Source organism: Lactuca virosa, chromosome 7, assembly GCF_052849685.1.
Source record: "Lactuca virosa cultivar CGN04683 chromosome 7, Lactuca_virosa_CGN04683_v6, whole genome shotgun sequence".
In the NCBI taxonomy this organism is placed as follows: Eukaryota; Viridiplantae; Streptophyta; class Magnoliopsida; order Asterales; family Asteraceae; genus Lactuca; species Lactuca virosa.
Window position 1 is genome coordinate 122,983,015 of NC_136432.1, and position 16,963 is coordinate 122,999,977.

Below are 16,963 nucleotides of genomic sequence, written 5' to 3' on the forward strand. Positions count from 1 at the left end.
AACCGAACCATTTTAACCAAACCATTATTAAAAAGGATGGTGTGGTTTCTATTTTTGATTAACCAAATACATATGGTTCGGTTATGGTTTTCATCCAAAACCGAACCACTAAAAACCGAATCGAACCAATAATATTAATAAATGTTTTTAATATAATATAATATTAAATATATGGTATGTAATTATATTTGGAATTGAAAATTTAAAGAGTAATTATTTGAAGTTAAATAGGATATCTAATCTTCTATCATATTAATAAGGTTATAAGAACCGAATCGTTTATTTTTTATAACAATGTACTTTATATTTTTCAGTTTTTATAGCAAAGTATTTTTTTATCTCAATTTTGACCATTATGATTAACCAATATTAACCATTAACCATAACCATTAACCGATAAAAACCATTAACCAAAACCAATATTAACCAATACCTAATGGCTATAAAAATGCATTAACCACTTATAATGATTATGGTTCGGTTTTAGTTGAAAATCGAATCAAACCGCCCCATACACACCCCTATGACCTGCTGCTATTTCAGGTCAAAATCTTAATTCTACAAAAATTTCAACAAATTATGATATTTACTAGGGAAATCTATAGAAAAGTTCCAAACTTTTTGGAAAAGTTTCAATAAAGTCCTAAAAAAAATTAAACAGAAAAGTCTCGATTATTTAACATTTTGCCCAAATTAACGAAAAAGTCATTTTTTATATTTGAACATCAAAGACATATTATATGATCTTCTCAAAATAATAGGATTTTTCTGTTAAAAAAAGGACTTTTTTAAAATTTATCCAAAAGTTTGGGGCTTTTCTGTAGATTTCCCTATTTACTATCAAAAAAATAAACATAGCTTTTTCGTAAATAAAATCAAAGTTTAAGGACTTTTTGATAGTTTTCTTTAGAGAAATTGTAGCACCCGTTCCGAGAAGGTTTATTTCTAAACTTAAATTTGTTTAAGTTGCGTTTCTGGTCCGTACGTCGTGCGTACTCGGTGTGTACACATGACGTACTCATGCATGAGAAAAACGGGACTCACACGCGTACATCGGGCGTACTCAGCAGGTACACCGCACGTACGTTGTTCAGCCAAAACCCTAGTTTTGAGGGTTTTCACCCTATATAATCCCATTTATAGCCCCAAGACCTTCACCATCATTAGCCTCCACCTAAAAATTGTCTCTCTAGCTAACGTTAAGTGTGAAGAGTACACCTTGAGTTCATATGTGTGTTTTGGTGGTGTTCTTGAAGAAGAAGAAGAAGAAGGACATTGGAGCTTGGAAGAAGTTTGGATTTGGGATTCTCACCTTGCTCGTAACCTTCAGGAGGTAAAAAGCTCCAACCTTGATCATATTTTCTTATAGATCTAGATATTCCTTTATTTAGCGCATTTTTGGTCCCAACCTTTGTGATTCTTGAGCATGGCATGCTCTTAACCAAATAAGTCGTCCTTTCAGACCCAATGAGGGGTCTTTAGTCATAAAAATGAGATCTTGATGCTTAGTTCTTCCCTATGCATGCTCTAGAAGGTATTTTGGTGTTAAGAAGTTAAGATTGTTGTTACTAAGCACTTAATGGGCATGCAAAGTCATAAAGTTGGAAACTTTATGACTCTCAATGGTATTAAGCACTTAAGATTGTTGTTATTAAGCACTCATAAAGTTTGTAACATACATGTTTTGAAATCATGTTATGTAATTTGAAAAGTTAATTATATTATGAAATATTATGTGAAATTGAGTGTTGAGTTCTAACAGATAGTTTTTACTAGAAATGAAGTAAAACTATGTTTAGAATCACTCATAAAATATTGGAAGTCTTATGAGATTCCAATTAAAAGCCAAATAGTGAAATTTAGAGAAAATATAAAATTTGAAATAAGTAAAATTTTATTATTTAAAGTTGTAAATAATCTCGTTAGAAACATTTAGGCGAAAACCTCGTCGAAATCCGAGTTATAACGAAGAAGTTATGACCAATCGAAGATCCGCGACAAAACCGGCACGGCGCCGAATGACGTAAAAAGTAAGTTTTTGATAAACTACTTTTTAGCCTTAGTGATCTAAATGAAAGTCGTAGTATTTGTTAAACCGAGAATTTTCATAAAAAAATGCCAAAATCTGACTTCGTATGAGGAAGTTATGATTTTTCTAAGTTTCAGCTTAGCAGTAGACAGCTAAAAACTCGAATTTTAGATCGAGTGATTTTTAGCCAACACAACCTAAACGAGAATTAAAGGTCTCGTCATTAGCAGTACAACGGTAAAAAGTCTGACGAAAACGGACGTCAGATGAAGAAGTTATGAATTTTTAACGGATTTACCAGTCCCGGTCTGTTAAAAATAATAATATTAAAATAAAGTCAAAATTATCCGACGAAGTCTAAACGAAAGTTGTAGAACATAATTTTCCCTACGCGTGCATATAAAGAACGTAAAAAACGGAGTCTGTATGAGAAAGTTATGGATTTTACAAGTTTGGGCACAATTTCCGAGAATTTTCGCATGGATAAGACCCGGAATAGGCCACGTCATCCGATCTCGGTGAGTCACCTGCTTCGTGTCCGACGCGTGTCGCGATCCTTCTGAGTCCGAGTTGCGGTCCAATCTGCTGACTACACGTATAGCTTCGGTGGCGAGCTCTCGCACGAGCCGCGTGTCCATCCGAGCCTCACTGGCCCCTCGCATGCGAAGCCACCCGGAGCCCCTCGCTGCTGCCACACGCCTCGCCTCTCCTGCTGCCACGCGTCTGATCTCGGCCGACCTTCGCCCCTATAAATAGAAGACCTGCGAGATCTCCCGGGTAGAATTCCAAAATTGTCATTTTTCACCCATTTTTCAATATTTTTATTATTTTGACTTCCCCCGAAGCCCCGGTATCATTTTTAAAGCCCGAAATACGTTCCGAAGTTCCCGAGAAGCCCGAAAAATTTATCTTTTCGGTTTGAAGCTCTACCTTCACAGAGTCCGGTTTTTTTTAATAAATCTCCCGGTTTTCAACAAATAAAGTCATATTTAGAGCCGAAATGCTGCACAAATTATTATTTTGACCCCCGGTTAATTCAAGGTGAGTTTAATATATAGGAACAATTGTATGTTATGTGTTATATGTGCTATGTGCTTTTCCATGTTATCATCTCGTGTTATTATTTCCGCTATTTTTATAGCAAGGCTATACCTCTGACCACGAAGTGTATGACATAGGCATCACTTGGGTATTGGTATGTACCGTTGACCATGAAGTGTATGACATATGCATCACTTTGGCTTCGGCAGTATGCTAAGATAAGGCTGAAAGCCTGAATATTCTAGCAAAATGATATTCCTGAGTATTTTCTGTGCCACTTGTGCTGAAACTTTATTGATTATATATCAAGTATGGAAAGTTTGTCACATGATTCACATATGCCTTTGTTGTTCCTTGTTCCTCTTTGCTTCTGCCATATTGAAGTATATATATGGCATAACTTTATATTGTATCTATTATTGAACTCACTAAGCGTCACCGCGTACCCTCTCATTGTTTAACAAATTTGCAGGAGATAAGTAACCAGTGTAGTCATATACTGTTGAAAGGTTTAGAATAGTTGTAATATTACTTTTGTATTTAGGGATCATGTATGTATAAAAGTATAATATCCTGGGTAGTTGTGTAATATATAACACTTTGTAATAGTCGGTTTGTATCCAGTCGTTTGTAATCACTTTATCAATGTAAATATTGTTTTTATGAATATGCAAATAGCATGTTTTGGAGTAACTATATTGTCAAGTATGAAACTTTGGGTCTTTCAGAAATATGAAAGTTTAGAAAGGGGTTCTTTCACATCCCCAATGGAACATGCATACAATGAAGAACATCTGTAGTAGGGAGAAAGCAGCTGGATGGGCTCGTGTGGAGCTCTTCTTTAAGTGTACACTCTTATCACAAAAGTTGTGTGATCTCACGTCTGTCGGTCACTCTCAAATGTGATTGGGTTTCATCGCTTGGGCATCGTTGTAGGAATCAGTTCACTTAGTGTTGGCCCAAACCTCCCGTAGTATCCCACTCAACAGTCTCTCTAACATCACCAATTTGCGAAAAGAAACAACTCGATCTATATACAATAAGACAAACCTAAATAAATGAATATGAAACGTCGGGTGACCAAAATGTAGGAAAATTTGTTCAATAATTGAACCGGTCACCTATCTAAGATTATTGCAGCCTTTTTTTTTTAACTAGAACTTGAATGTAATGCACTAACATATTGAATTTTTGCTTTTATCAAGAAAACTTTTTGACTCAAAATTTGGTTCCCAAAATTATGTAAGTGGAACCGAGGGAGTAACGATAATAATCGAATGGTCTAAGTGTGAAAATGACCATGTGTGGAGCATAAATATGCAAGCTCCTTTTTAAACTTGTGATTTTTCAAAAATAAAGAAAATGCCCAAATGTGGGCTAAAAGACTCTCTAAAATCCTAAGTAAATCGCAAAAAGAACATGGTGATGTAAAGAGACCGGATATGGATTCTACTCGGGGACAAGCACCAGTGCTTCATCCTAACGGTTCAAACATGATCAAGTGTGATCCTCTCGGTGGTAGTGACCGCAAGGCTAAGAACATCCATTGCTATAGTATATCCTACAGTTGTTAGTATTGCATGCATAATTCTTCATGAAAACTACCTGGCCTTGATCACATACCCCTTTAAGCTTCCAGCATCTGATCCCAAGTATGAAGTCCCAAGCTACAGCTGGTGGTCTCGGTTCGATGGGTGAGATAGCAACAAGATCCTGGACCAAGTTCAGAGCTTTATACCTCAAAAATGAACCTTGGAGGTGAGGTGTTTCTAGATCTAAATAGTCATGATCTTCCAAGGTGGTTCTTCAATCTTCTCTTTGCTTCAAGGACACCAAACCACACACTTTCAAGCTCAAAATGAACATGCAAGAGATTAGGGTTTTCTATGGACAAAATTGTTGTATAAGGTGTCTAAGTCCATAACTATATTTGGTATGTACTTGACCCGATTTAGCATGGTCCATTTGGGTTGCATGGCATCGGAACAATTTTGATAGACTTTTGTGAGAAGAGGATATTTATGGTTTATTAATATATTATAAGTTCTAATATATTAATATGAATTATTTAATTAGTGTTGGGCTTATAGTGTTGCGTCATGGGCTCGGTCCTTAGCCCAATTTTGATTGCCGGTTTGGGCCTGTCCAACCGTGCATGTTTTCTCTAGGGTTTAGTATTTAAGCTACATGCATGCAGTCTTTGTAAATACGCTTTGCTTTTTATTCTTTTTGAGTATTGTAAACCCTAGCTCGCCTCTACAGTGGAAGTTCTTCATAGAGCTCTGCTGAGGCGTGACTATATTTGAATCATAAGCATATTGTTGATTCTGTTATTGTGTTTGTTTTGTTTGATCTTTATCTTTTACCTGTGAAAGATCTAATCGATCTGAGATTTATTCTCATCAATTGGTATCAGAGCAGGAGACTGTGTAATTCATACACATCTCTTCTGTTGAAGAAGTTATCAGGGTTTTTCCGCATTGATTGATATTAATTGAGCCGTCATTCCATATTGGCGTGTCTCATTAATTGTCGATCTTACCCTAACGATAAATTACAAGTCTGATCTTAAACAGGTTATCGATCAAACTTCATCACAATGTCCATGGATGATTCGCAAACCAATCCAATCAACATCTCCAATAGTATCGGATCAACGACTAGGATTCCAATCTTGTACACTCAAGATTATGAGGTTTGGACACATCACTTCGAAGATTATGTGATTGGCTCAGAAGATGATGGGTACTTGATCTGGGAAGCTATCACTGTTGGCCCGTTTGCTCATACAAACAGCTCAAGGATTGTCAAAACTCAAAAGGAGTACAATCAGCTTGTGAGTGATGTGAAAGACATTCCTCAAGACAAGAAAGATAAGTTTAAATGTAACATTAAAGCCTTAAGAATGATTAGGTTTGCATTGCAGTCAGATACATTTCGGTTGGTGAATTCTTGCACTACAGCTAAAGAGATATGGGACAGGCTAAAAGAATTGTATTCCACCGACGCAGATCTGGAACATTCGATTCAAACTCTTTTGCTTTCAGAGTTTGGTGATTTCAAACAAAAGCCCGAAGAGAAACTGGTTCAGGCTTTTGATCGTTTTAATCATCTCTTGAGTAAGATGATAAAGCATGGGATCGAAAGGAAAGTTATTGAACAGAAAGTTACCTTCATGAACGGTCTTAGACCCGAATGGATGGCAGTTGTGTCAACAGTAAAGGCACATGAACAGTTTAAATCGTATTCTCTGGCGAAACTGGTGGGAATTCTGAAATCCCATGAAAGTGCTCTGACTAAGGAAACGAGTGTGGTGTCTAGCTTGGGTTCGTTAGCCCTTGTTTCTAAAGGAAAAAGTTCTGTTGAAGAAGAGGAGGAATTAGATCTTTCTGACTATGATCTAACCAGTGAATAGTATGCCCTGATGGTCTCTAATCCTAGAAAGTTCATTAAAAGGAAGTTCCCAGCCAACAAAAACCGAAATTGGCAGGGAAGTTACAGCGCTGAAAAGGTTAAGGAGGAACCGAAGATAGCGTCGAAGTCAGAAGAGTCCAAGAAAGAAGTGAAAATTGGTGGAGACTCAGGATTTGATTGCCATTACTATGGAGGCAAGAATCACTTTGCCAAGGACTGCATGCTGAAAAAGAGGGCAGAAAAGACGGATGATGATGATGAGGAAGCGAGCCTCATGAGACGACTGGAGGATATCAAGAAAAGAAAGTCTGCTGCTAACAATAAATCTATGAATGCTTTGATTGTACAGGATACAGACTACCGTGATGAATTCGGTGGCGTGGAAGTATGGTCCACAAACTCAGAGGACGAAGAAGTAAGAAAACCCACTCATGGCAAGGCGATGCTGGTAAAAGAAGAACACACTGCTGGAAGGTGTTTCATGGTGACCGAAGGTGTATCCCAGATGAGAGGATATACAACTGATGGAGGAATAGAAGGTGAGAAGGAGCGAGAGGACAGGTGTTTTGCTACAAAACCTGTTAGTACACAGATCAATGAATGTGATGAGTTGATCAAGAAGGTACAAAATATTCTTGCTTCTCTAAAAATACCTGTTACTAACTATGAAAAGGAACTGAATAGCTTAAAATCTAAATTTTCTAGTATAAGTAGTAGTCTTTCCCAAACCCGTGTCACAAACTCTAACCTGACTGATCAAATTAGCAGGGTATCGTCGAAGAGTGAGGAAAGGAGGATGTGGATTGAGCTGAAGGAAAAAGAGTTGATTAGGTCTAAGGATGAGTCGATTTATTTGCAAAGAGACAATCTTAAACTGTTAAAACAACAAAATGTGTTTGTTTGATTGCTAAAAGACTTTATTTTAATATCACACAGTTGCATCTCGATTGTGAAATAGGAAAGAAGATACTGTTGGATTAATGTCTAAGTCCATAACTATAATTGGTAAGACTTGACCCGACCCGACATGGTCCATTTGGGTTGCATGGCATCATGCATTTGGATAGACTATAATGAGAGAAATAACACTTAAGATTGGTTAATATATTATAAGTTCTAATATATTAATAAGGTTATTTAATTAGTATTGATCAAGAATTAATTTGGAATTAATTAAGTGATCAAAAGGAGACTAATTAAATATATGGGTTGATTGTGTAAATCATTCATTCTTATATATGTGGGCTTGTGATCCAAGATTCCTTATGTTGGACTAAGTCCATGGGGTGACCCATGGATACTCCATGGAGGTTAAAATCCATGGAGCATAAGGAATGGGTAAAGTTATGAGTTACATGGTGTAACCCTAATAGCCACCATATAAAAGAATCCCATGGATCAAGAAATCGTGCACTAGTGTGTGAGTGTGAGGGCTAGACGATTTCAAGGAGTGTTCAAGTTTCTCTCAAGTTATTCCAAGTGTATTTGGTGTTGTGTGAACCATTTGAGGTATCACACTTGGGGCACTAGGCACTCAAGCTTCATGAAGACATTCTACATCAAAGAGGTATGTATTCTATCTTGTTACATTTATTATTTGTATGCTAGATTAGGATAATACCTTGGATGTTCATAATTGTATGTATAATAGAGAAAACATAGATCCAAGGTATTTAGGGTTGCATGTACACTTAGGAGTGTTAGAATGCTCATAACCCATCAGTGGTATCAGAGCCAAGGCTTGTTTTCTTGTTATACTTGCAAAATTAGCTGAAAAATCGAATTGTATTAGTTTAAAAGTTATGCTAATTACTTGAAAAAAATTTGATGTGAATTATCTTTGTTCATATGAGTTTATTAGATTAATAGAAAAGTTAATTGATTATGTGTTTTCAATCCATTTTAATCTAAGAGTTGATTCTAAAATGTGTTTTTGTAACTTGTCCTCAAGTTATATGAAAAGTCACATTTAAGTTTCATAAAACTCATAAAAAGTTGGCAATGGTTACAAAAATGAAGAGTCTTGTCCTCATTAAATGGTTTTATGACTCCATAACTTGTCCTCAAGTTATGGAGGTTCAAGAGTCACTTCATTAAATGATAAAATGTGTAACCTTAATTAGTTCCATAAGTTACAAAAATAAAGAAAAGTTACATTCTTTTATTAGTTTAAAGTCTTCCATAACTTGTCCTCAAGTTATGGAACTTGGAGAGTTTTTTTTTAATTAAAACTACTTTAAACACATAAGTTATGGAATTAATTAGTTTTGAATATTTTCAAAACTTGCCTTCAAGTTTTGGAATTTGTAAAGTTTTCCCCATGAATACTTTAATTCCAAGTTAGCCCTTAGAATTTTAAAAGTTAAAATTCAACCCTTATACTTTATAGTATTATAAGTTAATAATAAATATATGTATAAGAGCAAGTCAGTCTTACCGTTAGTAGGCCTCATTCACGAAGCCGGTCTATAAGGGGGGTATAAGGTTACTGCCTATAAAATGGCAGTTTAATGGGTGTCCACTCTCACCCACCGCTTCCTTGACTGGTGGAGGGTCGTTAGCCGAACGGGTAGGACAAGGACTATAATTCTCCCTTCATTAAAAGTATTAATGATAAATACTAAGTAACTAAACACTTATAAATTCCCAATCTTAGTTACTTAGGAAAATGTGAATAAGGTGCTAATCCATGAAATTACACTTTGCACTTTGTTTAAGCCGTTAGTGGAGCGTGTGTGGTTAACCGGCACACTAACCTGGATTTAACAAAGTAGGCAAAGGGTAACTTAATATTTATCATAGTATCGGTGGAGCTCGTGTGGTTAACCGGCACATCGATTGAGGGGTAAATATTAAGGGTACCAAGTATATTTGCATGGTTACTTCACACCTTGTTTTGTGATCCTCGACATCCCAGTCACAAAACCTGAAGGGCACACTCGAGATTGAAACATGCCATTGAAAAGTTCAATGAATCTCAAAAGATCTAGGAGTTTCAAATCCAATTAAAAACCTAATTACATTATTTCGTTTTTCATGGTGGAAATTGGTAAATCGTCATTTACCTACCTTCAACTATTTTATAACTCGGATTACGGCATCCCTCTTCCAGTTATAAATAGGTTGTTGGATCCTAGCCTTAATATTTCATATTGGGTGTTATATTAAGGACTTTAAATCAACTATCTTGAATATCTCCCAAAAAGATGTCTGGTCTAGACATTTATGATCTTCCCAAATCTCTTGAAACAAACTTTCCTAAATGAAGATGATGTCCCATGGATATCATACTTCTTTCACCTCCTCCAATTATTCTCCCTAACCCACAAGTTCCTAAAAAGTTTAAGGTCACTCAAGCCCTATTGGCAAGGCAAGGTCCAGGTGTGATCATATCTTGGAGATGTAGTCACATATTGACAAGCCGGGAGAGTTGGGTGTCAAAGTCTTGAGAAAGTTGGTGGCTCAACTACTTTCTAAGTCACATAGTGAGTTCTTTTGGGAATCCTATGAAACAGACTAAGACAAGACCCTTAATGATCTTATCTATTGCTAAGATCAACTTCCTAAAACGCTATGGACATTGACAATGATGACATTGGATATCCAGTAAAGCTCTCTCTTCCCAATGGAAAGGGATCGGCCATAGTCAACTCGGTTGACCCAATGGTAAAGAGAGAGGCGAAGTCTGAGATAGTCCCATTATCAAGGGTCCATAGGTAACTATTGCCAAAGGAAGGGGCATTGGTTACGAAGCTGCCAAATTTACCTAAGGATGTTAAAGTCAATAAGTTTGGCTCTACTTCAGGTAAAGTCCATTGTCTAACTCTATTAAGTACATGTTGATTCTGATCGCGAAGATGGATTTCAATCGCATGGTTCGGTGATCAGAATTTTGGGCTATTACTTAAGAGTTATGATATTTATATTGCTTAGGAATAGATAACAACAAGGTTTTCATATGGATTGTAAGGATAAGTTTTTCCGCAAAGTTTATAATAAAAGAAAAAGGCTTTGATTTTATTTATTTTAAGTATCCTAAAAATGGCATTTGTGAAAAGTTGTTGCTTATAAGATTCCATTGATAGCAATATTGGAAAATGGATTTGATTCTTTCGGTTGTGGTAGTGTCTAATATTACCAAATAAGGAAAGATTCTCATCACCCAAGGTTCAATTGGACCGAAACTTGGAATCATGCAAGTTGTATAGTATGATGAATGAGAACTTTCAGCTTGGAAAATTAAGACTAATTCCTTATGTGAATAAGGAAAGGACTAAGGGATCGAGTACACATTCTTGTGCACTGGTCAAGTCCACCACAAAAGATCAAGAAGACTATTCGTCATGATTTACTTAAGTTCAGTAAATATGGTTATACTTATAAGTTTAAGTATAAGTCTGTAGCATTGGAGAAGTTTCAATATGAGACAGAACGAATAAGAAGAATCAAAGTATGGCAGAAAGATAAAAGTTTCTCAAATCTGAAAAGATGGGAGAGTACTTTAGTATCATGTTTATGATCATCTTAATGATTAAGATACTATATCACAATTGGTCCTCTAAAGTCATCTTAGTGCATTCTTATGACTAAGAAGAGGAGTCATGAATTGTTGAAATGGTTAAATAAAAAAGATGAGTCATACTTCGTTCCAAAACAATTCTTAGAGTCATACTCCAAGATTGTAACTTGAGTGACATATCTTAAAGAGGGTTTGTTAACACTAGTCAAATGTAAGAGTAAAAGGTTATCTACTCTTGTACATTTGAAATTGGTAAGTTGTGATGTTTTGGATAAAACAGAGACCAACTTAGGCCAATTGTGTAAAGTGTTAATCTTGATAAAGAATCCGCACTATCTCTTGAATATTTGACAAGGGAGTCTTATATGTCAAGAGGACAGTGGGAGTCTTAAAGCTCTTGAAAGTTTCAAGACTTAATCAAGAATAAAACCTAAAGTCCTTCACTAGCACACGACTTGAGGTTTATAACCTATCGTGTTGAAATTTTTGTGCCTATTCAAGTTGGCTTTGCATAGGAGTTCTGAGAGTTCTCAATTGGTTGCACAACTACTTGGAAGCAATGGCAGGAACCTGAGCTGCCAAATGGCAAGAATTTAAGATTGCACAAGTTTAATCAATATGAGTTTGGATTTGTCACTAACCTTGTCTTGTGATTATGGTTTTGACAAATTCACATGGATAAGAACACATACACTATTAAATCTAAGTGTCATAAGGTTTCTCTCCGATTCATGAAAATGATGGTGAGGAAACACTTTCACTAAGTAGATTTTAGCTACATAGCAATTGTGATATTTGCATTCTCAAAGTCGTTAGTGGAGCGTGTATGGTTTACCGGCACACTAACATGGACTTGTGAGAAGTGGCAAAGGTCTAAAAAATTGAGACTATGATTACGGCATCCCTTTTCATAGTTCTAAAATTGTTTAGACACACATGTGAGCTATCTAAGAGAGGTGTATGATTTTGATAAAGTTTTATCAAAACAATCTAGTATCAGAAATCTGAACTTTGGTAAGAAAGTCAGCTGATTTCTGAGTACATGTCAAAGCTAGTGGGAGCATAAGTGTTATGCTAATAATCATCATGTTAGTGGGAGCATGATAATTATGACAAAGGTTGCAAGTTAGCAATGTTAATTATAGAAAACAAAAGTTTCAATTCGTGAGGTTGCAGGGGTTGAAAAAGTTGTTTTGCTATAATTAAGGGAGAGGAAATTATACTTCATTTCAATTCTAAAAGCTTAGATTGAGATTTTAATCGTATTTAATCAAGGATATATATATATATATATATATATATATATATATGAATTTCATGTTGGAATGGCTCAACATAAGGAAATTCTATATATGGGTCCATTATTTGCGTTCTAAAATTCGATTATGATTACGACATCCCTTTTCATAATCTGAATTTTGAGAACTTGGCAAATTGAAATGGAAATATTATAGCAAAAGATTGGTTTAGTCTTTATGTGAGACATCATGAATCGTGTCCCATATGCTTCGGATATAGGATCGATTACATGTGCTATATTCATCCTTTCTAAAATTTTCCAAATGCCTGGGGCATTATGAAGGGAAAAGGTCTAGAATTGGATATGACTAAAATGATTAAGCAATTGTCGAGGACAATCTAAGGTTTACCAAAGATTGGTTGCTCAAGGACAGTTGGAAGTATAATGTTAATTCTGGAAGGACCATATTGACATAATCTGTAAGGAGGCAACTCTTGTTCAGAAGTGATAGTCAAAATGGAATATGGAAATGTTTCAAAGTTAGAAATTATTCAATCTGTGTAAGATTAGGAAACTTAATGAAAGAAGGATGTTTCCAAGGAGCTGATCTCCTTTGGAATGCTCTGTAATGATTGTTGTCAAGTCTTTCTGACTTTGTGCATAATCATTAAGAGGATCAATGCATGTAAGTTTAGAATCTAACAGATTTCAGTAAATGGCATGAATTTGGAATTCTTGCATTTGCAGTAAGGATTTGGGACTGTGAAAAGAGGATCATTGGAGTGATGTTCAATTGATCTATTTTACAAAGTAAAGATCATAGACAAACATAGTATGCATACTTGGTGTATGGCATGACTAGTGTTTAGAAAACATAGTGTACATGCTTGGAGCATGGGACAACTATTGTTTTAAATTCAAGTATAAAGTTGATAAAACCGAAACAATGAATAATGAGTAATCAGTATGGTGATAAATAAAAGTGTTTATTTATATTCATAGGGTTTGATACCATATTTGATTCATTTATTCTTGTGTTTCACTTTGCATGTTTTGACTTCCAGAATAACTAAGTCACTCTTCCTGAATGATTAAGTTATTCAAACCATCCACAGTCGGTCATATGTTGGAAGTAGATATGAATCAAGACTGTCATGGGTTGGTTTGTAGAGGTCCAAGTTGGTGGACAAAGTGGTTCTACAACACTCATGAGTGCTTATAAGTTCTGAGTATTGGATTCAACCTGCGCTCATTTGAATCACTTCATGGATTTTATCACGAGTGATCATGAGACGATAATATCTTATATTCTTCAAACCTAGAGATATGAGTTGTTACTATGAGTTGGTTATACATTGATTGCACGAAAACGCATTGGTAACTCGATGTTATAAAACGTGCCTTTGTGTATGATTCAACAAGTAGTAGAACAAGCCATATGAGTCGAAGTTTATCCATTCCTTTTACCTTCAGGATAAAAGTGATATCTGTGGGCCCCTCGATGATTTAAAGATGACACATGTGAGTGCTTGGCCAAGCCAGGACTGATTTGATTTGTTCAATCAGTCAGTCATCATGAATCGGAAATCGGGAAACAACAAATGGACAGAGAGAATGATTGATAATCCATGTCTCAGTCCATATGATATCTAGAATGGAGGAATATATGATCCCTTATCTAATGGACAAGTCATTGATAAAGGTCAGAGTTCATCGACAAGGTCAGAGTTCGACAGAAGCTTTTGAGAGCTACGATTGCTGATCGGTTCCTGAAGTCATACGCAATAATAGTTTTAGACTTATCCAAGTGGGAGACTGTTGGATTAATGTCTAAGTCCATAACTATAATTGGTAAGACTTGACCCGACCCGACATGGTCCATTTGGGTTGCATGGCATCATGCATTTGGATAGACTATAATGAGAGAAATAACACTTAAGGTTGGTTAATATATTATAAGTTCTAATATATTAATAAGGTTATTTAATTAGTATTGATCAAGAATTAATTTGGAATTAATTAAGTGATCAAAAGGAGACTAATTAAATATATGGGTTGATTGTGTAAATCATTCATTCTTATATATGTGGGCTTGTGATCCAAGATTCCTTATGTTGGACTAAGTCCATGGGGTGACCCATGGATACTCCATGGAGGTTAAAATCCATGGAGCATAAGGAATGGGTAAAGTTATGAGTTACATGGTGTAACCCTAATAGCCACCATATAAAAGAATCCCATGGCTCAAGAAATCGTGCACTAGTGTGTGAGTGTGAGGGCTAGACGATTTCAAGGAGTGTTCAAGTTTCTCTCAAGTTATTCCAAGTGTATTTGGTGTTGTGTGAACCATTTGAGGTATCACACTTGGGGCACTAGGCACTCAAGCTTCATGAAGACATTCTACATCAAAGAGGTATGTATTCTATCTTGTTACATTTATTATTTTGTATGCTAGATTAGGATAATACCTTGGATGTTCATAATTGTATGTATAATAGAGAAAACATAGATCCAAGGTATTTAGGGTTGCATGTACACTTAGGAGTGTTAGAATGCTCATAACCCAACAGATACATCGCATGATTTTGCCCTTCCTTGAGTTAAAGGAGGATGAAATCGATGCTGAAGCTTACATCTGTGAAAGTGTTGTATCCTCTGATGAGATCTCACCTACATACAAAATCGGTCTTGACAAAATTGAATCCTACATAAAGTCCAAGGACCATAAGGACATGCTCAAAAATCTGTTAGATGAGAATGATAGATTGAAGTTAAGAGCCGAAACTGTACAGAAATTTGACTCGTTGAATGCCAAATTAAGTTCAGAAAATAAAATTAATGTTGAAAGTGCATCTGAACTTAATGAGGACGATGATCTGAGTGAAATCTCTGTAGAGGATGTGGTGGACTGTTCTGAGTTTGTCAAGAGCGAACCTAAAACCCACAAAAATCTGATTTCTGAAAATTCAGTTGAATACGCTCGACTATCCAAAGACACGACCAAAGTCCTTAAAGAAAAAGCGGTTGTGTATCAAAAGCTACAATCAACTCCAAATCAAGTATACAAGGTTAATGGAGTAACTCAGCAACAAACAGCCGAACTGACGGCGATAGTAGCAGAAGAGAATGTTGACGGATGTGATGAATTCTTCTGGTCAGCACCTATTGACAATGCTGATAAAACAGTAGGTTTGTCACAGAAGACCACATGGAGAGTGAGAGGCAGATATATAGCCGAACCACTTAATGATCCTACTCGTTTTGATGAGCCGAGCACAAGTGGGACTAAAAAGTCTTCAGATGAGCAAGTGGTTATTTCAAGCGAAACCAATTCACCTAAGTGCAAAGCTAATATTCAAAGTTCTGAGAAAAAGGCTAACATTCACAGAAACCCAAAACAGGTGAGAGACAGAAAGCATCAAAGAAATGTGAGGTACAAGAAAAACCTTACCGAAAGGAAGCTGTTCTGGAGATCTCAAAATCCTAATTATGTTCGCTATGAAAAACCTTCTAAACAAAAAGAGGTAAGGAACAAAAAGGAAAGCACCGGTTCGCAGGAAGTAAGGAACCGAAAGGGTGGTTTCGGTCCCTCGACTGAAATGAACCGAAGGGAGAGCTTCGGTTCTCAGAACCACATCAACCGAAAGAACGGTTTCGGTCCTCAACCCAATAACAACCGAAAGAACGGTTTCGGTCCTCAACTCAATAGCAACCGAAAGAGCGGTTACGTTTCTCAACCCTGCAAGACCAATCAAATGAACAGAAGATCCGATGTCACTTCTAAACCTAACTCTTCTCGTTCTAATTCTTTCAAGGATTTAAAGGGGAAAGGAAATCTCTTTCCAGAAGATGACAGACGTCCAAAAGAAATCCAAAAGAATGCAGACGTCAACACCTCAAATCGTACGCCTGTCGAATTTAAGTCAAACAAAATTAAAGTTTTCACTATAAAAAGAAAAGATGAAACAACTTTAATTAAACGTACTTATTTGGTTGATATTTCTCTTACTATTCCCTTTCCTGTAAAAGGCTCACAAGGACCCAAGAAACTTTGGGTTCCTAAATCTGCTTAATATTTTGCAGGTTATGCGTGACGAGCAGTTTGACGAAGAATGGTATATTGACAGTGGCTGCTCACGTCACATGACAGGCAGGAAGGAAGAACTGAGGGAGTTTCGGTCTCTCAAGGATGGTGGTATTGTGAAGTACGGCAAAAACTCGTTTGGAACTATTAAAGGCTATGGAATGATTACGAATGGTGATTTCTCAATTAGAAAGGTCGCATATGTTGAAGGGCTTCAACATAACCTTATCAGCGTATCACAGCTAGTCGTTGGGACTGGATTGAAGGTATCATTTGATGATGAAGGCTCAGAGATAGTCGAGAAGAAGTCAAATAACATTCTACTGAAATCGAAGCGAAAAGGGGAAATGTACCCTTTAAACCTCAATCCAATTCGAGGTAAACCAGCAGTTTGCTTACTCACGAAGGCTCATTCAGATGAAAGCTGGTTATGGCATCGACGTCTCTCTCATCTTAATTTCAAGGATATAAACAAACTGGTTTTAGGAGATCATGTTCGAGGTCTTCCAGTTCTCAAATTCGACAAAGAACATTTATGTGCAACCTGTGAATTGGGAAAACAGAGTAGACAAAGTCATCCCTCCATTATCAATACAAAAGTGATAGAGCCATTGGAATTATTGCACATCGATCTGT